The 26,731-nt window shown below is 40.5% G+C and overlaps 1 protein-coding gene and 1 long non-coding RNA gene across 5 annotated transcripts in view; one reads left to right on the top strand and one right to left on the bottom strand.

Moving 5' to 3' along the window:
* Window positions 1-26,731, bottom strand: part of PTPRC (protein tyrosine phosphatase receptor type C) — a 67,817-nt gene that overhangs the window by 35,031 nt on the left and 6,055 nt on the right. The gene's annotated exons all lie outside the window — the stretch shown is intronic.
* On the top strand, window positions 1,712-6,477 carry LOC135329019 (uncharacterized). Its single transcript, XR_010390146.1, has 2 exons — window positions 1,712-2,498; window positions 4,269-6,477. It is a non-coding gene; the product is annotated as an uncharacterized LOC135329019 (long non-coding RNA).

Genomic DNA, 26,731 nt, shown 5'->3' with positions numbered 1-26,731 from the left:
TAGTGAAACATTTAGAAGTCATTTTCTAGCTATTTACTGATCTAATCCAAACATGACAGAGACAAAAATACACACTTCCAGATTGCCTCCTTCAAGAGAAGTGAGGTAATATGAGCAAAATAAGGGAGAAATCACAGTGTTGTAATTCTGGCTGTCTCACTGATTTCCTTAAGATCCACAAGAAAGTCATTTTCCCATCTTCTCCCTTGTAATGTTAGAAATAACGATACTGGTTTAAATATAGTGTGAGATTTATTGTTGGCTTATGATGACAGATGATAAATATTACACACAGTCACAGAATCGCTGAGGTTGGGAGGGACCCCTGGAGATCAGCTAGTCCAACCCTTCTGCTCAGAGCAGTTTACTCTTCAAAACAGTGTGGAAGAAAAAAAAAATGGTGCAGTCCTAGATCCCCCTTTACTTCCTCCAAAGCAGCCCCGGCATTTTAACAGACTTTCATAACAGTTTTGTATCATTCTAAGCATTCTGTACGTCTCCTGTTCTTACATGATTTGATTTTATTATAGAATTTATTATAGCAATAGAATAGGATGCAATTAAGAAGAATTCAGTAGGTGGCACCAGAACACTAAAAAAAAAAAATCCTCTCAGACAGCGAAGCAGATATATTCCCCCTTATTATCTTATTGAGAAATATTAGATAAACAGAAGAAAGAAAAAAGGAGGATACCACCTCCACCAGACTACACATCAGACTGTGCTATTCCAATGTCAGGAAGCATGTAGTTACAATGAATTTACTTTTCCCAAAACATCCCACTAGTATCAAATACCAAAGTTAACCTGAAAGTCACAACACTCTGATCACGCTTATATTCTAAAACATACAGCTGGAAACTTGAAGGCTGAAATCTAAGAACATCTTCAAAGTTCAGCAAGAACGTCCAACCCCAAACAACGTGCTGTGAGGTACGACAGCCTGATGATTAGCAAACTAAGCAAGTTGATCTGGGTTTAAACAGGAATTATCCTAAGCCTTTGCTCAAATCTTAAACTGTATCCAGGCATAAACCATTTTTAAGATAATATAAATAGGACAGGTTCAGATAATTCAGGTGGAAGAATTAAAGTATATAAAAAGTTCCTACTGTCAAAGGTGTATGTAAGCTTCTTTCCCATTTCCTTGATTTGGCCCGCAGCTAGCTCCTGCTGACCTGCCTGAAAGACTTAGGTCTTATCAATAATGAATGTTTAGACAGTTCTGGCCTTATTCTGGTACCCTGCAAAAAGGCACTTACAGCGCATCCAGCCACCAGATGGGAAGCTTGGCTAATTGCTTTAGTTCCCTTTAGTGTCTGGCTACCAGTTGGCAGACACAGTGCAGCTGCTGCTTGAAAAAAAGGTTTTAGATCGGAAGGCATGCTCTCAAAGCAATACACCTACAACAGATGAGCTGACCATCCTTTCTCTTGAAAGCTCCAAGAAATGCAAGCCCTAAGAGTGAAATATGGGACTACCATACTTTGAAGAAACCTTTAACTGCTAAACAAGAGCAGCAAGTGGAAGAACCAGGCTGAAAAAAGCCAAGCGTTTCAAATCTCAAGAACAGCGGACTGTGTCAGTCACACTCAGAAGCAGAGGAGCAGCTATACTGCCCTGCAGTCGTGGCTCTGCACCCGCTACAGTGGTCGATCATCAGGCGCTTGTAGGAACCTACTGTACACTGCTGTCCACTCAGGAAAGGCAGAATGAAGAAAAACTCTCCAAGTAAAAAATCTTTCCAAATGGCAGGACCAAGTAACTCACCAGAAAACAACTCAGACCTAGGATATTTTAAAAGATGCTGTGTTTCAAGTAAGTCCAGAGTTTGATCTCCTCGAGCAGAAGGAAGCACCAGCATGCACTTCCTGCACTAGTGTGTTATGAAACTCCAACCGATAAGACAGAGGGGATGGAGAATCTGCAATAAGAGCCTGAAAACATCACCATACTTATACAGGCAAAAATACATTATTTAGATGACAATGAACATGCCCTGACTCCATTCTGCTTCTTAATTTGCACAGTGGGTAAAACGGATCCTGATTTATAGTTATTGCTGCGCCAGGCAGAGGACTGTGCTTGCACCCAGGTAGCGGAGCCTGTCCCTGCCTGAACCCAGGAGTGCTGCGATGAAGCGGTATTGCAACTCTTGACGCATACAGCACAGAGAAATGAGGACATAAAGGTCCTTTTCTGCTAATAGTCCGTTTGGCTTTTTTTCTGTTGTGGTACCATAGCAATTGGCTCTTTGGACCCAGCTGTACTCTGTGTGTCTTCACAAAACCTGGGGAGAGGGCAGAGGAAGTTATCCTTCCTCTCAGCCTAGAGTCTGCAAAAGTACTGGCAGCTGGCTTTTTCTACCAGGAAAAATGCTTAGTGACTCTGCAGAGCTGCAAACCTGCTGCCCTTTTCCCTGGACCTCTCCACCTTTTGGCGTGTTGGACAGAAGACAGCATCCCCCACTGAGCTGAACTTCACATGAAGCAGCAAGGGTAGGTCCAAATTCTGTCCTCCCTCTTTTTACAGCCAAACGGCACTGCTTCGGCAGGGTCAGAGCTCTTCACATCTGCACAGAAAGCAACAGGATGTGGTCTGCTTGCTCAGATGGAGTAAAGCTCTTTGAGGGGGTCTTCTAGCAAACAGCACAGACATTAGTCAGCTCCACTGCAAGCCAATACTAAATTGCAACTCAAAAAAAGAGCAGTTCCTGGTGGGAGGTGAAGGGTAAGTAAGGCAAGGAGCCTTACAAAATGCTGCCAGCCGCCCCTCTTTGATTTATTTTTAAACTTCATGTGGGATAGGATGTAATTCACACCTACTTTAAGGCTCCCTTGTGCTGCCAGAACAGGGTAAAGAGATCTTAAAGTGAATGAGCATCACAGCCAGAGATGTTACTGCCTCTTTTTGCTGCAAACACAAAATAAAGGGATCCATTGCTACTTTACAAATAAGTCTGGGCAGACCTATGAATAGGCTTGCAAACACTTAAACATCTGAGTAACTCTATACCACAGAGGGGCCCTCAAATTTTATAGGTAGGATCATGTGTGCTGAAGTGCTTTCATAACCAGACTGCAGAATTACACTTTATTCTTTATCATTAACTGCTTTTGGGGGGGAAAAAATGCTGTTTTTCTGAAAATTGTTTAAAAGAGGCCAAGTAAAGTTCACAGAAAAAAATATGTGAAATTTTGCATGCTCAGGATCAAAAAAAATATTACTCATTTGAGTTTAACATGTTGAAACTTCTCAGGTAATTGGGACATTCCAGATGGTCCTAAAAAAAGCCATAAAGCTTTGGAAGACTTATACAACTGACTACTTTAAGGAACTGTGCAAGTATATTTTGAGAGATTATTCCATTTTCTGTAAATATTCCTGCATAGTTTATTCAGCATATGACTTTTTAAGATTTGGGCTATGCTATCAATGCTATTGAACAAGAAAGGAAAAACTTCACTTGTCACTTTATAACTTTTAAGTTATTTGTTCTTTTAAGGCATAACCATGGAAGCAATTCAAAACAATTCATAACCTTAAGTGGTAAAAATCTTCATAGCTCTATAGCAATCATAGGAGTGCTATAAATTTATATTAGCTGAGAATTAGAACCAAATAAATATGAGAATTTCTATCCCATGGGAAATGCTATCACTGCAACATTTGTTTACACCAGAAATTTGTGAGAAAAAGTTGAAATTGAAAATTTTATTCTAACTGAAATTCTAAAATATTTTGATTAAGAAACGCCAAATATTTCATTTTGGCATCAGGATGTAAACAATTCATTCTAACTCTCCAAAATAATAAAGTAGTTTCAGCTTGAATTTGTCAAAATGCTTCCTTTTATGCCAGCTCATTAATAAATTCTCTCCCCCTCTCCAAAGTGGCTCATTAACACACTGCAATCAAAGCTAAAGGGCCTGACCCTGCCATTCTTTTCTACTCTCTAATTTTGGTCAAAGTAGTAAAAGATATATGTTATATACAAGTAAAAGATATATCTGAAGATCCAAAGGCTATGTAGTTCCCAAGATACCTACCAGTGCTCACACCTGAACTGCATTACGGAAGGCACAGTTTTCCCACAAACTACGTTTTTGGAAGAAGTGCAGACCGACATTACAACCAAATACGGTAGAATTTTTAATGAAAACTGACTTTCAAAATTATTGTTTATTTGTTGCTAACATCTATGACCCCCTTCTTGCTGTCCAGCTTCCAGGACAGGAGCTGTAACTCTCTCTCGCCCTCAATTTCAGAATCAACTAGAAGTGCTAAACTGCAGCTACCGCGCTGGAGACGGTGACGAATTCAAACTGACCAGAAATCAGATGCCAGGACAAGAGTTAGAAGAGAGAATTAAGATGAAATTATAACTGGCACATCCAAGGAGAAACACCATATTGCAGGTTCAGGAGGGGCAAAATACAAACATTCACATTCATTTGTCAACATACATTGACTGATCTAAATTAATACCAAGACTAACTACCATACGCTACCATGCAAAGCCTGTCTTAAGGAGAGAAGAAGAAAGCATAATAAAAATGCTGAAATAAGATTTTGCTAAACTAACCTGAAATTAAACATCATATTTGTGACCATTTCAAAAAAGGAAGGCTCTCATTCTGGTTAAAAATATAAATTCAAGCGTATAGTTTTCATAGAGAAAAATAAAAAAACCAAAAGAAATTAACAAAAAGAATAATTAACAAATAATCAACAAAATAATTAACAAAAGAAACATTAATTTTCGGGAAACAACGTTTGTTGCTAATGATATCTAGACCTTCTCAAAACCATGAACTTGGAGCAGGAGTTGAACTAAAGGCAGCAATTCAAATATGTTTTTCCCTGTATACAGTTCTCATAAACTTAAAATGAATATTCAGGAATCTCCTGTATTTATCAGGCAGAAGAAAGGCGTTTCTACCAATTGGACTCCACTTGAAATGACATCCTCAGCCCTCATACGAATCCTTCAGCTGCAGTAACCCACTTGTACAAGTGCAGCTAACGCCGCCGCCGCCCTGTGCTCCTCTGCGGTCTCTCTCCTGCTGTTTACTTCTGGTTTTCTTCTGCAGAACCCCACTCAAGAGGAAGAGGGTGCAGCATGCTGTGGTTTAGAGCTTAAGCACTTCCAAATGGTGAAACTGAGTTACCATAGCACCCACATGCTCAAGCAATCAGATCTATCTCAGTGCTAAACCACAACTTCTCTAGTACAGCCGAGAAGTTTCCCTATTCAACTCCTTTTCACCAAATTTGCATTTGTAATTATTTTTAGTTATGCAGGTCCATTAACACGATACAGTGGGGGATGGCAGTCTTTGGGAATACAGGTTTGCTTTGCGAGGAGTATTTGTCTCAATGTGAATCATGTCTGCAAAAGGGAAGAATACCAAATCCTGATGTAACAGCTATCTCAGCTGTGAGATGTTGGCTACTACCCACAGTCATTAAAAACACCTATATGTCAGGAATGAAAGTAGTTGCCTGCTCAGACTACACACTTGCAGCCCTTCATGTGAAGCTCTTGCAGTGTTATTTATTGATGCTGTGATACTTGCTTGGCAATTTTGTGTTACATGCAAAAGAAAACCTGTGTCAGTGTTTGCTTTGCCTTCTGCATGTTTCTGGTATTTGTGCATGTACAAGGCTAAGAGCCAGTCTTAAGCTGATACTCTGTTAAATATATCCTCTGTAAAGTCTCAGTACCTAATTTTAGTTATGACTCTTGGAGCTCAGCTCTTCCACGAGCAGAGAGCAGCTCTGAAATGACCCAGCGCGCGTTGCTTGTGGCACGCACCCGAAGGAACTTGCAACTACTCCGTTTTCCTCTCCGTTCCTGCACCCATGTTTTTGTAATTGCCACCTTTATGAGCTCTGGGGAGCTGCTGAGCAGAGCCAAAGCCAGCTCAATCATTAAGAGTTTTGACAGGAAAAAGAGGCTGCAACCAAAGCTGGACCTACCATCCTACTATCAGTCACAGGCAGAGGTAGGAGCCAGCTGCTTTATCTAAGACTGCCTCACCGGACCGTGGCTTATTTAAATGTTAGACTTACTTCTCTACCTACCCTGAGCCCCTTCATCATACAAGCATTATCTCATATGGTAAATCAGTTTCTGACGGCAAATTACTTTTTACATAATTTTGCTATAAATAGAAAATGGGTTCTCTGCTCTGCAGAACAGAAATAACCTGGAAACATTTTGCTAAACTTTAACCAGCTCAGATACCAAACCACAGTTTAACACTGTAAGAACTGCAATATTTTAGCTACTATAATCCAAAGCCAGTTGAAATCAGAAGCACCTTCTGTTTGTTGCAGCTCTGTTAGCAGGAAGTCCTTGGCTCAACAGCTCCGCACCTGGGCAACAGTATTTAGGTGAGGACTGTAATCAGTAATCTTCAAAAAGATGCAGCCAGCAATTTTTAAAAATAAATGAAAATTACTTTCCAGAAATGACACCTCTCTATGAACTCTTTCTTTTTGTAATAATAGTGTTCTCTGCTCAGTTACTATAGGAAAGACCCAAGCAAAACCAAGGGAGCTGTGTAACTGGCCCAGGGGGCTGAGGGGGGATTGCTGCTGACAGCAGATAAATCGTTGATTTTCAGGTGCTCTGAACATTTATGTCTCCAACCGACACCACCTGGATTTGCAAACACTCAGCTTTTCTACAAAAAAGGATCAAAGTACAATCAAAAATGGAAAGAAAACAATAGGCTGTGAAGAGAGACAATAGCATTTCCTTTAATCTCTCTCTCTCTTTTTTTTTTTTTTTTTTTTTTTTTTTTTTTTTTTTTTAAGTAGGAGGCTTAGGTGCCTGTTGTAACCAGAGCCCGTAAAGAATTTAAATGGAAGTCTAACTTTGAAGGTGAGGTTGTTCCCTTGTAGTTTAATTTCATTTATACTGTGGAAATAACAACGTGCCTCAAACCTGGTCATAAATGTTTGGTGCTATGTTCTACGGAAACATGCTGTGTAAGACAATTTACGCCTGGAAAGGTTTCATTTAGACAAGATAGAGAAAAGGAAAGGAACATTTCCAGTATTACAAAGGGAATATTAAGATAGCAATAAATAAATAAATAACTTGAGACAGGTGTTCCCAAGTTCCCAGAAAATGTCTATGCTGCAAACAGCATTCCCAAATGACAGCTAAATGCTGGGAAAATCCACAAATCCATCTTTCGACTATCACAAATGGTTAGCCCTTAGGATAAATCATTTCTTCCTCATTTTTATCCATTTCAGAATTTTTTTTTAATGAAAAAAGACATTTTCTAAAAGAACAATATACTAATGCTTGATTCCTGGATTTTATATAATTGCTACAGCTATAAACTGTTCTGCGTGCTTTTAATGAACCCTTCACATAGTGTGTATAGCTATACTAACGTTCAGTTAAAATATTCAATTTTCATTTTGAACCTCCGCCTTGAAAGGGAATTCTTAGACTACTTGGAAAAGCAAGTGATACGCTTACAGATCACGTTTAAATGCAAAGGTGGCGCAGGATTATCAGGGCTTCGCCCTGGCCAGGAGCCGAGCACGCTGCAAGCGGGCGAAACAGGGCGATGCAAAACGAGCCCAGTGCAGCGGGCCGCGGCGGGGGCCGCAGGGCAACCGGACCCTGCTGGGAAGGGGCGTCGCGGCGGCCGGCTCCACCAGCGCCGGGCGGTCACGGCCCTCGGCCGCGGGAGGCGGGGTGTCGCGCAGGCGCCCGACGCCGCGGGGAGCGGGAGCACGGCCCCCGCTCAGCCGGGCCGTCGCACCGGTGCGGTAACGGGGGCAGGTCCCAGCCGGGGTGCCGGCCGTGTGTGAAGCTCGCCCCGACGCAGCTGGTCCCTCGCCTAATCTACACAATAAACCGAGCGTAGCAGCATCACGTCGCTTGCGTGTGTCACCCCCCCAGCCTGCGACCAAAGGAAGACTTGTAAATCTGGGAATAAATAGCGGGTGAAATACAGCAAAAGGGCACAACCTGTTTTCTATTCTAAGTCTTTCCTAACGCTGCAGTCACCGAATGCTGCTGGTTTACTCACAGGTGTAAATGCAAGTGCGGTGGCTGCACCGTTCCAGCGGGACAGCTCCTCCCCTCACCGGGGTGAAGCTACTAGTAATTCGATAATGCTGCAAAAATCACACATTTGAGAGAGTGCCCCGAATACAAAATTTCCTTGCACTTGCAGGAGATGCCAAGTGGCTCATGAAGCAGTGAGCTGATGATTACGGAGATGTTCACTGCCACTAAAACGTCCTTGTCATGGAGCCTGGCCCTGCTACTGCCCGCGGTGGGAAGAGGTGCTCGGCGAAGACACATGAGCACGCCTGGACCAGGGCGAGGGTCTCACTCGGTCTGCTCACAGGGACGACAGGACTGTTTAACACAATCCTCTAGTGACTATGGAGTTCAGGCGTAAAGAAAACTGCCCAAATACAGCTATCTTATTTCGTGGCAGAGCGACCAGCACACACCGCTGCTCGGTACCGCCGCACACGGCCCCTCAGCCTGCTGCAGCCCCATCTCTGCCCCGTCCTTAACAACAACAGAGGGGTCTGAATTGCAATCACGATGCCATTACAGCAAACCCTCTGCAAGCATTTTGTGTCCCAGTGAGCTGTCACTTGCACTTCTATGGCTTCTTGCTCCAAGCCTAGCAGGACCCTCAGCAGTTCCTGGGCTCTGGGGCCAAAGCCCCATCCTGCATCTCTAAGGAACGATGCTCCGAGCCGTACTGATAGTCTCAGGCATCTTCCATGACCCAGATTTCTTCCAGCATTAAGAAAAGGTCCTAACCAGCCATGGCTGATGGACATCTAGCTTCTGTTTGCCAAAAGGATAGAGAAAACAGAAGGGAAAAAAATCCAGCTACCTCAGTGGAGAGCCTTTGCCTCACGCCAGCTCTGCCTGCTGGGCGCCCTCCTCGCCCTGCCTGGGCTGCCAGCCGCAGCCAGCCGACTCGCCCTGCCAGCAGCGAGGGTGATTTTACTTTGTTACTCTCCTCGCCTTTTTTTCCTCAAGACTTTCAGGCCGTATCTGACTTCTAAAGTCAACTGAGCACTATTCAGTAAATACACTACTGAATAGAACTTCTTCCATTCATAAAATATTCTGACAAAGAGTATCCATTGATCAATGGCTGAATCAACCAAACACTTAAGACGAAATTCTAAACACAGTAAAATATACACACAAGATGTTGATAGCGAGCATCATACAAGGGTCAGCTTCTACCACCATTACTCATGCAAAAAGCATTTGAGAAGAAAAATATTCACTGAAGCATATCAATATCTTTTAGATAATTTGACAGTTAAAAATTTGTTTATATATATTCCCTATATAAAATGATACGGAATCTTTTTTTTAGTGGAAAGCAGAAAATAACAGCTTATAAATTCATCAAAATTTCCTATACTTGATATTTCTGACCTGAAATCCATCTGAAATCAGATACAAGGAAGAAAGTTGGGACTGTGACTGAGTCATAACCAGGGACTACATCAACCTTGTTTCAGTTCTGCATTTTACTAGCGAGTGTGTGAGCAGTTGGACTATCCCTCGGCCTCTGGGCTGCTCTGTAATGTCATCTGCAAAGAGGAGTTAATAGCATTACCCTGCTAAACCGGCACATTGTGATCAGAAGTTTATTAAAAATCATGAAGTTCACAGATAACGGGAGCTGATGCTGCTATAAAAAAAATAAATATGGTCACATCTGTCGAATTGCACAAACGGGGACTGTCACACGACTGCAAAGAGAAAGACCTTCTCCAACCCTCCACAATGCTCTGCACACACATACAAAAGTCTCTAGCTGTCTTCATATTCAGACTGCAAAACCTGTGCTCTGCTCCTGCAGGGAGAGAGAGACCTGCACTTCCCACCACCCCAGCAGCAATGGCGATGAGCAGACTGCAGAACAGTGCTGAGCACCCACAGCTCCTCCTGAAGTCAATAAAAACTCTGACGGGGGACTTCCCTTTTTTGTTGTTTTTTTCTTTTAGAAAGTCAGAACCCCAATGTTGGTGTCCAATTCTGGGCAGTTATCTGCATTTTAAACATGTCATTTTTTCCTCTTTTCCTATTTGCTATTTTTATTAACACACATGAAATATGAGCCCCAACTTTAACTAACAATCTATCTGTGAATCATAAGCAAAAAGGGGGGAAAATAGCTCGCCTGATTTTGCTTTACTGTGCTGACCATTCTTCTCTAAAAGACAATGTGTGGTGAACATTACAGGAGATGAAAATAAAGGCTCAGCACAGAAGGACTGCTCACAGGCACTGTGATACCGCATATTCCAACAAAGAAACTGGGAATTCCAAGGCTCATTCCTTAGGATTTTAATGAGACTAATTTCAGTACTGCTTTAAATAATTCATGGCAACAAGATCACAGACAGTCTATGCTACCTTCTTCTGAATGTAGCAAGCAGTTTTCTTCAAAAAGTCTTTATATTTTATTTTTTAACACTTAGAATTTTGTAACCTAAAAAAATTAAGCAAGCAGTCTGGGAAAGAAAAGTAAAATCAAAGATATCAGATAAAGAATACTAGACTAGATTTATTTAGGAGAAGTATTTTATGGACCTTCCAAAGTATAGGGACCCAGATAAAGCCCTCAGGCTCAAGCTAAGAGAACATCCAATTTCATGCTCCAAATAATTTTAAGCTCTTGATATAGGCACAGCAATGCACAAGCCAGGAAATGCAGCAGACCTGTAAACATTTCTGATGTCCAATAATAAGAAGAACGTATATTGTGGCATTACACATCTTATCACGACAATAGCAAGAAAAACTTCTTAGAAGCAGGAGGTCAGAAAGCTATTTATTTGATCAGTAAAACAAGGATCAATTTGTACACACACATACACAGTACAGTTTGGAAGTAGGACATGTAATGCCACCTGTGAGGACAGATGGAAAAGCTGAAGCAGAAAGACACAGTGTGTGAACGTGGGTAAGATTTTATTCTTTCAAGGCCTATACTCCTCCAGAATTTTGTCTGAAACGGTGATGCATTTATGACCATGTAACCTGGCAAAATTAACCACTCTTTCATTTTTAACTAAGGAAATGTATCTGAAAATTTTTAGTTGTGGAGATTAAGAAGCTTGGAAAGATCCTTGAGCACCAATATGAAATTGCACATATACACCCCACAAATTTGATTGTGCAAAGAATGCAAAAAAGACAAAAGGTTCTGGTAAGCGTTCAAGAAAGCACTTCCGCACACTTCATCGTTGACCTCAGTAAGAATTAAGTTCATGGTTTAAATGAGTTCCTAAATTGAGACAATATTTTGCATGAGGAGCACGACAGCCAGCCATAGCGGATCCCTACCACCACCCCGGCACCAAACACAAATGGGAATTGGGGAAGCCGCAAGGCGTAATGCAGCTGGTGCTCTGCTGGCTGGGGAAGGCACGTAGGCCCCTTGCCCACCTGCAGACCAGCTCCAATGTCAAAATGCCAGGCATTCGAATGGCTGGTCCCAACCACAGGCAGATGCCAGCAGAAGTACCCCCCATCAACGGGCTACAATCAAAACCCTAATCTACAGCACCCAGAGCCAAACTCCATGTCAAATTGTCTGGGTTTTGCCACTCTTGATACTGAAAACTGAAAATTTCAAGGCAATTTCATCCATATTAAAACTGTGAAAACCAGAATTCGTAACAGTGCCCAATATTAGAAAAGCCAGGTAATTGGAGCAGGTAGCAGCATGGCATCAAGAAGCACACATTAGTGACTGGGTGAGACATCTGCCATTGGTCACAGTCAGACATATAATTCTGTATAGATGATCTGACTCGGTATAGCTGATTCTACTTTTCTGCTAAAATATTGTAATTTACAGTAATCATTTGTAATTTCCTGCACTAGCAGTATTTTCATGTGGATCAGGCAGTTGCATTCTCTGAGATCTACTGAGACCTGATGACTCAAACAAGCTACAGCTTTCCAGCTTGGATTTCCAAGATTAGCTTCACATCCAGAAGGGTTTGAAAAATCAAGTGCAAGTATGATTTTCATGCACATTTACATGATCAGGACTCAAAGAAATTAAAAACAGAACAGCGACGACGGTGTAAGCAATCCAAAATAACGTAGTAGGAGATACGGCAGAAAACCATCAGGTTTCTTTATGTTGACAAGGTCAAAGAAAGCCTCAGGAATGACAAAGATGAGCAAACACCCAAGAAAATAAAGCAGCAGCGTGTCCAGGGAAAGGAACTCCCTAACCAGGGCATGGACGTAATTCTGTTAGCGAAAGAGTGGCTAATAATCTGGAAGACCAGCAGAGGGTATGAGAGAGAATTGAGTTAAATGTTATCCCTTCATTTTGGCAGATGTCTGGGGCAGATACCTTCTCCTAAGGAATCTGGTTCGTTGATGAATGGGAACCGAAACAGAACCTCTACAAAAGCATTCCCCAAAGAACGCTGGAAATAGCGTCATCCCTAACATCTCGCCCACCACGCTCCCATTGCCATTCCATGTTTGGTACCACATGGCCAAATGTGGCAAAAATCCTGCTTCTGGAGCTAACTGTGTTACTGCTTGTTCAGGGATCTCTCTGTCTTGTTTTGCTGTATCCTGTAGTCACGTCCTATTTGGCTATGAGTCATTACAGTTAATCAAATGCATGGTCAGGCTCCTATTTCAGTATAAATCAAATTCAGTTTAGATTTGAGTGGCTTAACCACAGGAGGGTTCCCTTTGTCTGGTGAAGTTTCTACCTCTGGACAATAGTGGGCAAAACCAAGAGGTCAGTTTTGGTATTTGCCTATCAGTTTGCCTGAAGTTTCACTTGCTCTTTATATATCGCTCTGGCAGCAGGTTTAAAGCTATCAGGTAAAGTAAATAAAATATACTGTAACCCACCACCTTGCTAGGAAATGACAGAGGAATTATTTGAGCACTTGAAAGTAGCAAAATTGTTGTTAAATGTGCTTGGCAGCTGGTAGTAACTGTCCAGCAATGTCTTCATGTATTCTTTCCCAGGCTCTGCTTTTAATGCCAACTCTTACAGCAATTTATGATGCTGCACTCGTACCCTCATAATGGTCTGGAGAGGGGGCTGGGGCTGGCTGGGTCCTGCACTGTTCCCTTGCTTTATGCTCATGCACTGGACGACAACGGCACTGTCAGCTGGGAAGCCTAAAATTGCTATGGCCATATGTGATCGGTTCCTTCTTACATTTGCTTTTCCAGATAGTAGTTTCCTGATTCTCAGCTTCTTCTGGAGCAGTTTCAACTGCCTCTGAACCACAGTGGTCCCCAGTATTCAAGGGCTTGATCCTTTCCTGCCAGGCACTGGTCATTACCTGTTTATGTCAAGCTCCAGGAAACTGGTCAGTGATCCTACTGATGATGCCTCCATACCGCAAAAATCCCCTTCTAAAAGAAGTATCCAGTCTCCTTTGTCTGAACCTTCTGACCCTTTCTTATACAACAGTCTTCCTATAAACTTGCGGTTGCTTCAGAATTACTATCTAGGTTGCTTATCCTGGGATGCCTTGACAGTCTGCCAGCTCTCCGCCAGCTTGATCAAAAATCCCAATATTCAGAGGTAATAAGATCAAAGACATTGGTTCACCCTGCTATAGAGAAAATAATTATATCTGACTGCCCACCAAGCTTGTGGCATGTGACCTTTCTTCCTAACCTTGACCAAATTTCATTTAATTGGGGAAACATTGTTTGACTTCAGATAGACTAGAGAGCCTAATGAAAATTTACATTTCTTTTCAGCGGATAAAAACCTACCACTGAATTTCAGAGGATTTTCCAAATTTCACCCACTTAGCCCTATTTAATAGTTTATTGATAGAGACAAATAAAATCTCAAATTCCTACCTGTGTTCCTGCCAACCACAGGAATAAAAAGAAAATGCCCATTTCTACCTAGTCTATAACTCCATCTGAAGTGTACATGCATTCCAGAAATGGAACACAGATGTTATTTTTTAATAACTTATTTTTTACAGAAATTATTTTTTAATAATTTAAGGCTGCATATTTTACACTTTTTAAGCATGCATAAGAACAGACACAGGAACTAAAAGCAAATAGTGATTATAGCTAGATTTGCATTAAGTAGAAATTATAGGAATACAGTCAGGTTGACTTGCAAAACTAATATAGCAGACAAGTAGCTAGAACTGGGTTTTGCTCCTCCACTGACACCACCAGAGAGAGAGTGAGTTACATCAGCATAAAATCCAGTTCACAAGGCTTGTTTTCAACTTCACACAGTATAAAGGGAATCAAGAATAACTTCTTAAGAACTTTGGTGTTTTAACACTTTGGAACTAATGGATCTTCTTTTTATTTCCTGGTAAATGGCAGCCTGCAAGAACTAAATACTATCACAGGATGTGGGTGCCTTAATTTTATCTCCATTTTGCAGAGCGCTCGTCTGTATTTTAGCAAACTAGCTCTCAGCTTGCACCATAAGCAAGCGCTCTTCCCTTTCCCATGGCAAGCTGCATGTCAGCCCGCAAATGAGTAAACTTCCTCACTGAGGTAAGGTGAACTGTAGCAACGTACAAAAATATTAACTCCTCAGCCTACATCATCTGAAAACACAGAATTTTGCAAAACTAAAATACCAGGAAGTGTGATTGCCATAGTGACTCACCTGTCATTTTTAACATGCTGCTTTAGCTGCAGAGCACCGCACAAGCAACCCCCGCCGTGGCACAAGCCTCGCGGCAAAGCACAGCAGGAGGCAGCTGTTGTCTGAAGAAGAAGGTGGCTGGTCGTTTAACCTCTGTGTGGGTTTGTTACACCCTTTAAATGCAGAACATTCATAACGGGCAATCCAGCGGCTGTTCTGCATCAGGATGATGTGAATTGCCCAGTACAAACATCAAAAATACTTTTTCCTCACCTATTATTGCTTCTCTGACTTGGCCTACGTGCCCACTGCTTGGCATCTCGGGTAACATTTCTGGAGATGACCAAACTCCTTCACATTGTTCCTGTTGGCTGTTCATGTTAAAAATAAAGAGTTACACTACAAACAGCCACTGACATTTTCTTTGTGACAACTAGGGATGTGGAAATCATGTAAGAAAACAAATGTAACCCACAAGCAGATATCCAATATTATAAAACACATGATTTTTCAAGCACAGGCCACTCTATAAAGTGACCCTAAAATATTCACCTCAATCTATTTGCTTTTCCCAATTTACTAGCAAAGCAATGGATCGTTACCGCAAGACGGTTCTCAAAGACTTTCAAAGACACACAGGTTTCAAGGTCGATACACCATCCGTTTGCAGTATATACTTTTGCATACAGTACCCATTCACATTTGTGTTTTTACTCCCTCTCCAGAAACACTCTTGTAGACATAACTTGACTCAAATGAGCTTCTGCAAAAAGTAAATAAAACAATTCATGAATATCTTTAAAACAAATACATATTTTCCTTTGTCTAGTCAACTTCCAGCCAACACAGACTATGACAACATCTTTAAATAGCCTGCTATCCATTACCCATGCCAGAAGCCTCACTGTATAACCACCTTTTTCTCTATTTTATTGTTCCCTGGACCTCTGAAGCAAAGCTTTATCAGTCAGTCAACTGTTTCAAGATAAGATTACATTGTGAATATTTAGGTGTTATTTATGTAAATGCTTTTACTCTATTTGCTTTCTACCCTTAAGTTATCAAAGGCTTTCCGAAACTTCAACAGAATAAGTCAGCTGATTTTTCATTATTTTCATTATTCACTCTTCACAGCTTTCTTAAAGAATTTACATACACCAAGCTAGCCTAAATTTTTTGAATAAAATTGATGCTTACTTGCAGGAAGGCTTTGTATAAAGATGGCTTTAGTCTTTTGTTTGATCGCTCCCATTCCTCTTTAGCCATCTAGCAGGCCCACCAAGTTATTCACAGACTTTCTCATATATTGAAATAATTTCTTGCTTGATTATGGCTTGTTATTTCCTGAAGCAATTTCTTCTACATCTCGTTAATAATTATCTTGAATTTTATCTACAACACTTTATATTATCTTCAGTTAGCATCACTTCACATGGATTTCTGAAGCGGAGGAGGATTTTTCAGACCAACATTAAAAGTGAGAGAGGTCAAAACACACTACCACATATGCACATTTTCCCCTGCAGTTTTCTTAAAGGAAAAAATCTTCTCTGTACAGGTGGGTCAGTTGCAACATGACATTAAAATAATTCCATATTTCGATGAAAAATGGTGGCTCACTGCAATGAGAGCTATGATTGCATAATTCACAAAACAGCAAGAAAGTGGAAAGATCGTTTGTAAGCTGCCTTACAGGTTTGGACACATGATGAGAAGAGATATTTAACTTCCCCCAGTGGTGACAAACTTCATCTTTACTGCATCAATGGAAATTGATGACTATCTTTATACCAAAGGACCCAAAAGCACTTCCAAGTTTGCACGTCCAGATGCTTGCCTCATCAAGCATATCTGGGGCTGAAGGGTTAGCCTCCATCCCCCACACCCTGGCTGCTGCATGAGGGAAGCCTAGACCGGCAGGAAGGGAGGGAGTGGTGGCAGGGACCCAGATGTCCCCCTGAACACGCAGAGGGCCAGGGCTGCAAAGGGCAGCTCCGGAAGTATTTTTACCTGCAGAACAGATCTAGTCCAAGACATTTGCACCTACCCTATTACTTTTCAAGGAAGCTGAGGCACAAACAGTCAACTTCCCTTCACTTTCCAAAGGATAATAAAAACTAATGATGTAAAGACTGGTAAGATGTAGCATTCAGTAATCCCCAAAAGATGGAGAAATACAGCTTATGTAGACTAATTTTTATAATTTAAAAAACTGGAAATAATATTTCTCCTTTTTTATTTAAGTTTGCATTGTTATCATATTGAGCCTTTGAAAAGAATTCCTAGCTATGAAAACACTTGCTTTAATTAAAAAAAAAAGCGAATAATTTGTTCTTCCTGCTTAACAGAATTATTAGAGAATTGCAAAAAATTGTTGATTTCAGTAAAGCTGCCCTGATAGGCTGATCATAAGTACCATTGAAAATATCTGTTCCTACCCTGGATTAAAGGTATATTCCTACAAAGAAATACAGAAAGTTCATTCTGAATAATTTTTAGTACAGTACTAATTTTTAGTATGTTCTGATTAATTTTTAGTAGGTAGTACAGAGCTAGTACAAAGAACCTCAATGTATCCTTGAAATGCCCCGATCTTGTAAGCCAAAAAAGTGGCAGGAAGTGGATTTTGCACAAGATGGACAACCCCTGTGTCTCAAGAGAATCTTTTGAATCCTCTTTTGAATTGGGAGAACTCGTACAGTATGAGGTTTAAACCTTTCTTTTTTTCCCCCCCCCCCCCCATCTATCTGTAGGGTGTGCAGAAAACTCCCATCCTAATTATGAAATTCTAAGGGATCTTTTCAACTTCCTTAATTTTCTTCCTAGCAAGGCTTTATCCACAAAGAAGGCATGATCTGAACTAGTGCTCACCAGTTTGATTATTATGTTAATAAAATCCATCGAAAGCAATATTAAAACATGCACCAGTAAGGTTGTAAACAATGGCCACTAAAATCATATAATCTAATGATTCTTAGCAAAGACTCATTCAAAGAACTGAAGTTCAGAAAGTGCTTCAGATTCTCTATCAACAACAGGTATATGAAGAGCACTGTATCAAAGACAACGAGCAGAGAGCCCAAGCTAGATCCATTTGCAGTCTCACTGGTTTCCTCTTTAGCAAAAGCACTGTGAAGCTTCTAGATGGAATCTGTGGACAAGAAAACCAACATTCAACACTTCAAATACTCTGCATCGGGCACTTTCGGTCATTCCCACCATTCTTCGTTATGAGTGAAACCTCCTGTCTCAGTATGAGAAGTTGTAGGGATTGGTTTTGAGTGTGTTTTTGAGCTAAAAGCTTTGAAGCACTTTTTGTTCCGAAATGTGACATTACAATGAATTTCGTAACAGATCATTTCCCTAATAATCATATTTCCTGCAGCGAGACATCTCCTCTCTCCCTGTGACTGCACCAGTACTGCAACCACACATACTCTGCGACAACTTCCACCTCCAGTGAACATGCTATTATAGGCACACAGACTGACAGACGGACAGAACTCAAAGATCTGATACTCTGGGACCTACGACATAGGTTAGGAGTCTGCTTCACCAAACTCAACTGTTTTGGTTTGGGGATGCATGGTATCTTTAATACAAATTTGCCTTGCTAAAACCTATCAGAATTGGCCTGATGGCAGCTATAATGATTTGCATTTGTCTACTGTAATGCCGCAGTGATTCCAGATCACACAACGAAGTGCAGCTGCTAAAGGTACTGACCCCGCTCCAGAGGGGCCAGTGCTATTTGCATTATTATTATTTCCCTGCTTCTGATCTACCCTTTGCGTTTATCTCTAAACTTGCTTGTGCTCCAGAACATCTGAAGGGTGCCGCTTTTTGATCCTACCCAACTGTTCAAGCAGCCCTCTTATTTGTGCTTCAGTTTGAGACCCCTGCCTGGAAGCAGGCAGAAATTATGCTTTGAAGCTGAGAGCAATCTTCTCCCAGGAAGAAAGATTAATATCCCTATGTCTTCCCCCACTAGTCCTGGCTGGTTTTCAGGATCTAATGCCCACCTTTTGCTAGGGTGACACGTGCTTTATGCAGAAGGTTAACACAAGATTTCTGCAACAAGCTGAGGTGATACAGAGGCCTCCTACCACTGTGCTGAGTGACTAACAGGTTTCATCAACTGAAGGGATTTTTCTGCAGAATAATCGATGTTATACAGTCCTCCCTTTTGCACTGTTAAATACGATTTTTTGCTACAAAGTATACGATTTACTTAATGAAGTAAGTGAGAAACAAACAACTTCAAACCTTGAATTTAAAAAATACTCTTCTTGTGTCTTCATTTCCCCTCTTCTTTTTGTTTTTTCTTACTCAGCAGAAAGTTCCAGAGTATTTCTTTTTGTCTGCCAACTTGCGAGGTGACCTTTAGGAAATCAGCTCTCTGGACCTGCTTCCATTTAAAAGGGGGATAACGACTCTTCAGTGCTCAAGTGTCCTGAGCTCTGTGTAACAGCTAGATATTTATCAAAAAAAATTTACTGAAGTCCATTTTTCAAACAGAAATATTTTACTTCACCTCTACAAGGTGACAATTTGTGACAACGAACAGGTGTCCCAAGGCTCTTTCTTTTGCATTTCCTTTAATAACTGATGCGTAGCAGCATTTAGTTTAATAAATATGCAGACTCATTTCTATAAATATATGCTTTCTCCTCTAATGACACAAATATTTTACAAGTTAATATTGTAATGAAAAATGCTCCATAATCATCTTGAGGAAATTACTGCCATTTCTTTTGTCTCACCTACTTTCCCTTAAAAGATTAAGATGACAATCACTGAGATTATCTTTCATTCAAGACCACTTTTACACATATGTTTAGCAAGGTGCAGAATCATTCTTGAATGCAGAAACCTACTCTAAACCCTTCGGCATTTAGGAGGAGTTACTGTATTTCTCCTTACACACACGAAACCTCACTCTAGAAAGAGCAATAATGCCAGGAAGAGTTTGGAAGTCCTGAGCGGCTGCTGCACCCATGTGTGGAAGGCATCAAGCTTTATGTGTTTATCTGATTTTGTAGCCTATCCTGACACTGACGTATCTTATCTTCACCCTAAGAAATCTCACTGAAGATCGCTCTTAAATTTAAACTAGTAAATAAATCTTTGCTGTCTCAAAGGCACAGACTTTAAACAGGTAAAGTCCTAGTAACATTTATTTTAAAGACTAGCCATCTTCTCCCAGGCAAACCTTTCAAAAACATAATTTCAAAGCTTGTCCAAGTAAGAATTTGCTGAAGGGAGACCATTACGGTATTGCAGCTGTAATGATTATTAAGATATGAATGAAATGCCTTCCTCACTGGAAAAAAAAATGCATTTTTCTTAATTAGATATTGCTTCTCCTCCCACCCCTGCTGCAATAACACTGCAATTATCAAGCTGTAATACTTGTTTCCAGCCATCTGCATTCATTCTGCACAGTAGTGCTTACTCCGTAGAGACCAAAGACATTATCGGTGACTTCTCTGAGCAAGAATTCTTTCCCCCTCCCCCCAAGAATTGCTTTTAGTCTTTGTTATAAATGGAAGAATTGTACTATTCTGCCTACACTTCCTGGAAACTCAGCATAGGCCTGTGTGTCTGCCTTTATCAAAATATCCATCAAAGGTCAGGTAATTTTCCATACTCATCTAGAGACAAAGATGCTACCTATCTTGATGAATCAGTTCAAGACTGTTAGTGCTTGTCCCTCAAAATGAATCAGATCTAATCACTGAGAAAATGAAGGACATTATTTCCATGACAATAACCGTGCTCAGAACAACGATCTTATCAGATTCCACAGTTTCTTCCGGTGCCACTGACCCAAATGTTCCCTGGCTTTGGAGTCAGTAACAGCAGACATGGGACCAGGCAGCCAACCAGTAGAGAGAGGCTATCCAGTCAACACAACACAGCTCTGGACTAGTTCTGGAGGCTGCCAGAAAGGATGAGGATATTAGGGAGCAACAGACAGCAAGTGTTACTAAAAACAAAGCTTCCTCAGTCGTACCACTCCCAAAACAACCTTGCTTCATTTTCAGACAGAAACATTCCCCTGAAGAAAGGATGGGGATAAGTCATTAGGTTTTCATCCTTTTCAGATTAACAAACACAACAAGTGATGATAATGCCCTCAATGCTGGATAGGAACAAATTCCACTGACTTACTAGAATAAGCGCTACTGTTCGTTTTGACATCAAGACCTCAATTATTAGTGCAAGTTATTAATAAAGCAGCACAATCATTGTAAGTATTTCAAAGGAAAAAAATTCTGAAACACATAAAAGACTGAGAAGCACAAGTGATCCTAAAAAAGTCCGCTATAAGTGCCAAAAATACAGAAAGCCCAGTTCTGTCAGTGTCTGAGAACAATTCAAAGGAACCATGCAGAAAGCAGTTTCTCCTGCAGGAATCCTAACCTGATCCAGAGAAACTGAAATATTTCCTTTTGCTTACTCGATGCTTATTTTAGACTTACAGCAGTAACACAAAACATGCTAGATACCTTCTTAATTTTGAAACGCTTGAATTCGTCAACAAATCATTTCATTATTCTTTTTTCCCCTGAAACATCTCTTACACCCGAGCTAAGATATCAAATATTCCTGTATAATATTTCACACTTGAATTTCCTACCAACAACCACTTTTCACCACACCTGATTAATATTTTATAACATGATTCTACACACAAAAGCTGCTCCCAAAGACATTTTTGGGGTAGCAAAGGCAATCATTCAGGAGTTGGCAAAGGTCCATTTGTATTGCTAGTGCAAAGCCGCAGCTCTTTTCCTTTCCTAATACTGACAAATACTTACTGACATAGCATCTTCCATTCTGTGGTCACATATACTGCTCTTTTTGTCCATCACACAAGATGGACAAACTGAGAACCACTCAGGGTCTGCAGTGAAGACACCTTTTGCCTGTAGAGTTACCCAATTCTCTGCAGGAGCCATGATGCTAGTGAGTCAGAGGATCACAAAAGACAAGTGATCTCATGGCTAAAGAGTAAAATGCTGGTTTAGGTAACACAATTATACTCCAGCTCTTCACACAGAATTCTTGTATGACGCTAGGAAAGCTACTTATACCAAATTTTCCATACAGTAGCCATTAGTAATTGTTCTGCATTTATCAGCTTCTTACCATCGTGATGCTAGTCTGACTTGCAAACGTGGTGAGCTTTCAAAACTGCAAATTAGCTGACGTAAGAGGCGCTTTAAAGTGTATGGTGCTTGCTAGGTCTCAAAATAAGCTTTCTGAATCAGTAGATTGATTCCCTCTTTGGATCATTTTGTCATTACAAATATGAAATTGCATATGTGTGTAGCACTTAAATACAGAAGATGAGCACCATCATCAAAAAACTTAAGAGGAAACACTCGTAGCTGCAGAGAAAGCTTGGAATAGTATTCAGTAAATAAGCTGGAACTATGCATTGAAAACACAGATAAAATAAGGTACTGAATATATTTTCATTCTGTGAGCTGAAGAAAGAATCCAGTGGCAAAAAAACGGTATGTGAACCTGCCCGTAAACACTGCCATAAGATATACAGACAAGCCTGTTTCCTCCTAACTGTGAATGCTTAGCTTTGTGATCCTCATGCCATTCTGTATATGTGATTTCTTAGTTTTTAAAAACATCCTCCACCCTCAAAAAAAAAAAAAAAAAATCAGAACCTCTCTGAAAGGGGCACCATGATGCTATCCCCAGGCTTTATCAGCAGGATTGGGATGTGTATATGTATTGCTCAGATCTGCCTCTTGGGGTTAAGGGAGTACTGATACCATTAATACATTGTTATCTTAAGTGTAGGTCAGTGGTAGAAGACTTCCATCAATGACTTCTGCAGATATTTGCTGACAGCAGAGGACTGGTGAGACTCAGGGACTTTGACTGCTATTTCAGGCCTTGGAGTATGATGCAGAGGTGAACAACTCTTCTGTCCTCTAGCTCCAAACTTGATCTTTTCTGTCCTGTCTTTGCCTGAATCCTGTTTTCTATCAACAGGACTATTGTGTTTTCTCTCCTAGTCAGTCCCAATTCATTAGTTTTCTGATTCCTAGCAGACTCACCTCCTCCCATTGATCCCTACACAGATCACCTCTTGCCTGTTCCCATCTGATCTCTGCTTGCTTTGTTTTTCAGGTCTTTCTCTTTCCCTCTGCTTCCACACTGCCATCTCAGTCCCAGCATCCTACCTCTTCTCTTTAGCCAGTTTCGTCCTTCTTCCTTTGAAGCACTGGAGTAGCAATGGCTGTACCATCACATCCTTACTGTCCCACATCCTGTTCCACAACACTGATCTCCTCTCCTTTGGCTTCATATGTGATCCAAACTGTTTCCTGAATGCCAACTGCTTATAATTACAGAAAATCTCACTAAAAAGAAGTCAGGTGTATCCAGTAACACAGTAAAGATCTGACATCAACCATAAATTAGAAGATACATCACTGTCACGATAGTCTTCAAAAAGTACTGCAATTATTAAAGATTTTAAATGATTTTAAAAGAGATTGTAGGGTTATACCTGTTTCCTGCTACCTATCTATATTGCCCATCAACATGAAGACAAGCTGATATGACAGAAAGATCTGCGATTTAGAGAAAGACAACATTTGTGAACAGTTCTTACACAATACATCAGCTTCATTCAAGTTTCTACTCACAGCCATATCTTCCAGTAAATATTTTAGTAGCAAACACAGCCTTCCAAACTCTTAGCATTTTGAAACAAAAATCTTTTCTACTCAGACTTGCAGCCATCTAGAGTCTGAAGGTCCTTATGACCCTGAACTCCAACCGAGTAAATGAATCACAACCAATTCCACAAAAATACTCTGTGGAGTTCAATAAATATTTCAAAAATATTCACTCTAATATGGATCCAGGCCACAGGTGAATTAACTGCAGGCAATTCCCAGAGCTTGTCTCTACTGAGATCACCATCTGATATCCAGGAAATGTGATATCATCCTTTGCACCCCTGAATGTAGATTCTTTATTTCTTCCTTATTACTTTTTTTTTCTTTTTTTCTTTTTTTTTTCTTTTCTTTTTTTTTTTTTTTTTTTTTTTAAGACAGAAGAGTTATAGCCTGATTTTCTTTCTGTCTAAATAAATCTGTTGGGTCAATGACAGGTCAGTATTATTTATTATTCTTGTTATTATTCATGAAAGCTCAGATATGAGAATGCTGAACATAATGTAAAAGTTTCTGAATTGAAAATAATAAAATGCAGTCCCTCTCTTTCATATGTAGATGCTATTCACATTATGTCATTTCATGTAAACAGAGCATCTGTTACAAAAATTGAATATCAGAGGCATGAGATTATATGCTCTCCCATACAAGAGGAGGAGAGGGAGTGCATCTGCGTGTGCGCAACACATCATCTACATGTTCTGTTGTTTGCTTACTGTATTCACTCCCTGGTGAGAGAATACAATATGTTAAGGAAAAGATTAAACAGCTGGAGCGAATAATCACTGCAAATAAATATAATGCCTTTGTATGTGACCTGACCTTTTTTTTCTATTATTAGTTTTATAAAGTAGGAAAGGACCTTTTGACAAGCGTAAGTTTTTTCCCTTTAGCAGTTTTATGATAAAGTACTCTCTTCCAGGAATATGCTGCAGGCATTGTCATGTAAAGGAGTTGGAAGGGCACAATGTGAGAATTACAATACATGGACCTAGGTAGAAGGGTTCCTTTTGGATCCGGGGAATAATTTATTCAGTCGTGTGCTGCTTTCAGTAAGATGGTGTATGTCCCTGTCTCAGAAAAGGAAATAAATAGCACAGGGTATTATGCAAACTATTTGGCTGGACACACATGCTACTATTGCTGTTTCCCTTGTCTATCTTTCTGCCTGCCTCTACTGTGCCTTTTAAGAAATGTCCATGCTGTCCAGAATCAGACCATAAACTCCTCAAGGGAGAGACTGTCTTCCATCCTGTGTTTTCACTGCACCAAGCACAGCGGGAACATTTGATCATGATTGTGGCCATTGGCACTACTGTATGAAAACTAATGAACATGTTCATGGCAGCATACACAAGTCAGAGACACATACATACATATACACACACACACACGCACACACACACGCACACACACACGCACCTCCTTCCTGACTTTCCAAGTGCTCAGTATTCACAACTGCAGTAACACTTTCAGAAGAGATTAATTTGCCACTGGGCACCCAAATTTTTCACATCATCTCAAGGACCAGCACACGGAGGTCTTCTGAAAATCTTGTCATTTCCTTCTAAGAACAAATGGTTCCCAAGTTTTCTTGGAGCATATAGTCAAAACTGGGGGTATTTCCTACAAACAGCATTCTTGGGGAAGCAAACAGGAAAGAAGCACTTAGCGTTTAAAGACCCCAAAGCTCTTTATTGAGAGTAAAAACTGTGGACTTTATTTTCCTATTTTAATATAAAGCCAAAGAAAATTCAACAAACCACAGTGAAAAACCACAAAGATAAAATAAATCTTGTAAGAGCTCTGAAAGTTTCATAGTACTGCCTTTGCAGACTTTCCACTGACGTCACTGCTGAGGTGACACTTAGGTGAGTAGCAGCAATGCTGTTGTGAAAGAAATCAAGAAAATCGACTGCAGAGAGAGCGGCTAAAAACAGTGCCATCTGACCTGCACAGTATTATTAAAATGTCTTCATTGCTCATTACAGACTGTCTGGTATAAGCTGTGGTTTATAAGCAATCTTTCCCTTGCTATTTAAGGCATGCTCCTACAGTGACGACACACTAGTTGACATTTCTGGAGAAGAATCACTTCCACGTTGTAAATGGCTTTCTTCCTGATATTAACACAAAATCTAAAACCAGCAGCTGCTCCAACACGTCTTTGTTTATTCATGATGCTGCAAAACTGCAACTTAATTTAGCAGACCCTCAAGCCCAGCTTTAATCACAGTAGGAAGACAAATGCAGCTGTGGCTTGTTTATTATCTTTTGTAATAATCTGATCCTCAAATCTCAGAATTTTTGTGGGACTTTTTATCCTGAACTCTTCCATGATTTCCAGTGGACTTAGGACATTCTGTGCTCAGTCAAAAGCATCTGTAGACCAGCTTTCCATGCAACAGTATGTCTCTACAAATACTATCTTACTACATATTAAAACTTTTCTGTTTTTATCACCTCAAAATCCTCACGGCCAAACAGGTCAATCTTCAAAATAGTATAAAGTGTCAACTTCGGGAGGCCAGATGTCACTGGATTTTATGAAAGTTTCACCTTTAAGTATTAGAAATCCTTAATCCATCACCATCAAGAGTAAATAAATCATTGTAGACCTCATATTTATTTCCTTGAACTGCATCCCTCCTACTCAGCATCATCCCATTGCAAAGCTGCTAAACTCAGAGCTGTTGATTTTGTCTGCACTGGTGCTCTCTGTAAGTACGTAAGTTGACACTGTGTTAAGCTATTCTTACTCCTAATGTGCTTTCTGGGAGCGAGAGAGAATGCATTGAGTGGCTCTTCTTTATTTCTAAGGCACTTGGTTAGCAGACCAGGACACCAGAATCAGAAGTGCTACCCAGCTGCACAAACGCATGACTCTTACCGCTACTTCACATCTTTCCCTGAAATCTCAACCACATTTTATACTTCAGATTAAAACATTAGACTGCAGTTGTGGAGGACACTGAGAAACCTTTCAGTTCTGTTGTGCCAGCACAGTTGAGCACAGAAGCATTAAAGAAACTGCAAACAAGGCAAGCCCTTCCATGTATAGACTGGACAATCTCAGTATCATAAGCTCTGTCTCTCCACGCACACACCCAGACACAAGGCGCACATGCACAAATTCACACGCACTGGGAGGCAGGAGGGGGAACTAGTGCATTGCTTACAACGGACCTGTGGAGATAGTCTATCCCTGCCATCAGGGATCAGGTAAAAAAATGTATGCATCATTAAAAAAAAAGTTTCATTAGCATGTAGATTCTTACAAGGAGGACTGATGGTAAGAATAAAAAATCCTTAAGATACTCTATCCAAAACTCATTAAAAACAAAAGATTCTTCTACTGTA

The sequence above is a fragment of the Dromaius novaehollandiae genome, chromosome 8 (genome assembly GCF_036370855.1).
Source record: "Dromaius novaehollandiae isolate bDroNov1 chromosome 8, bDroNov1.hap1, whole genome shotgun sequence".
Taxonomy (NCBI): domain Eukaryota; kingdom Metazoa; phylum Chordata; class Aves; order Casuariiformes; family Dromaiidae; genus Dromaius; species Dromaius novaehollandiae.
The sequence above is the reverse complement of the archived record's forward strand: the minus strand, read 5'-3'. Positions and strand labels throughout refer to the sequence as shown.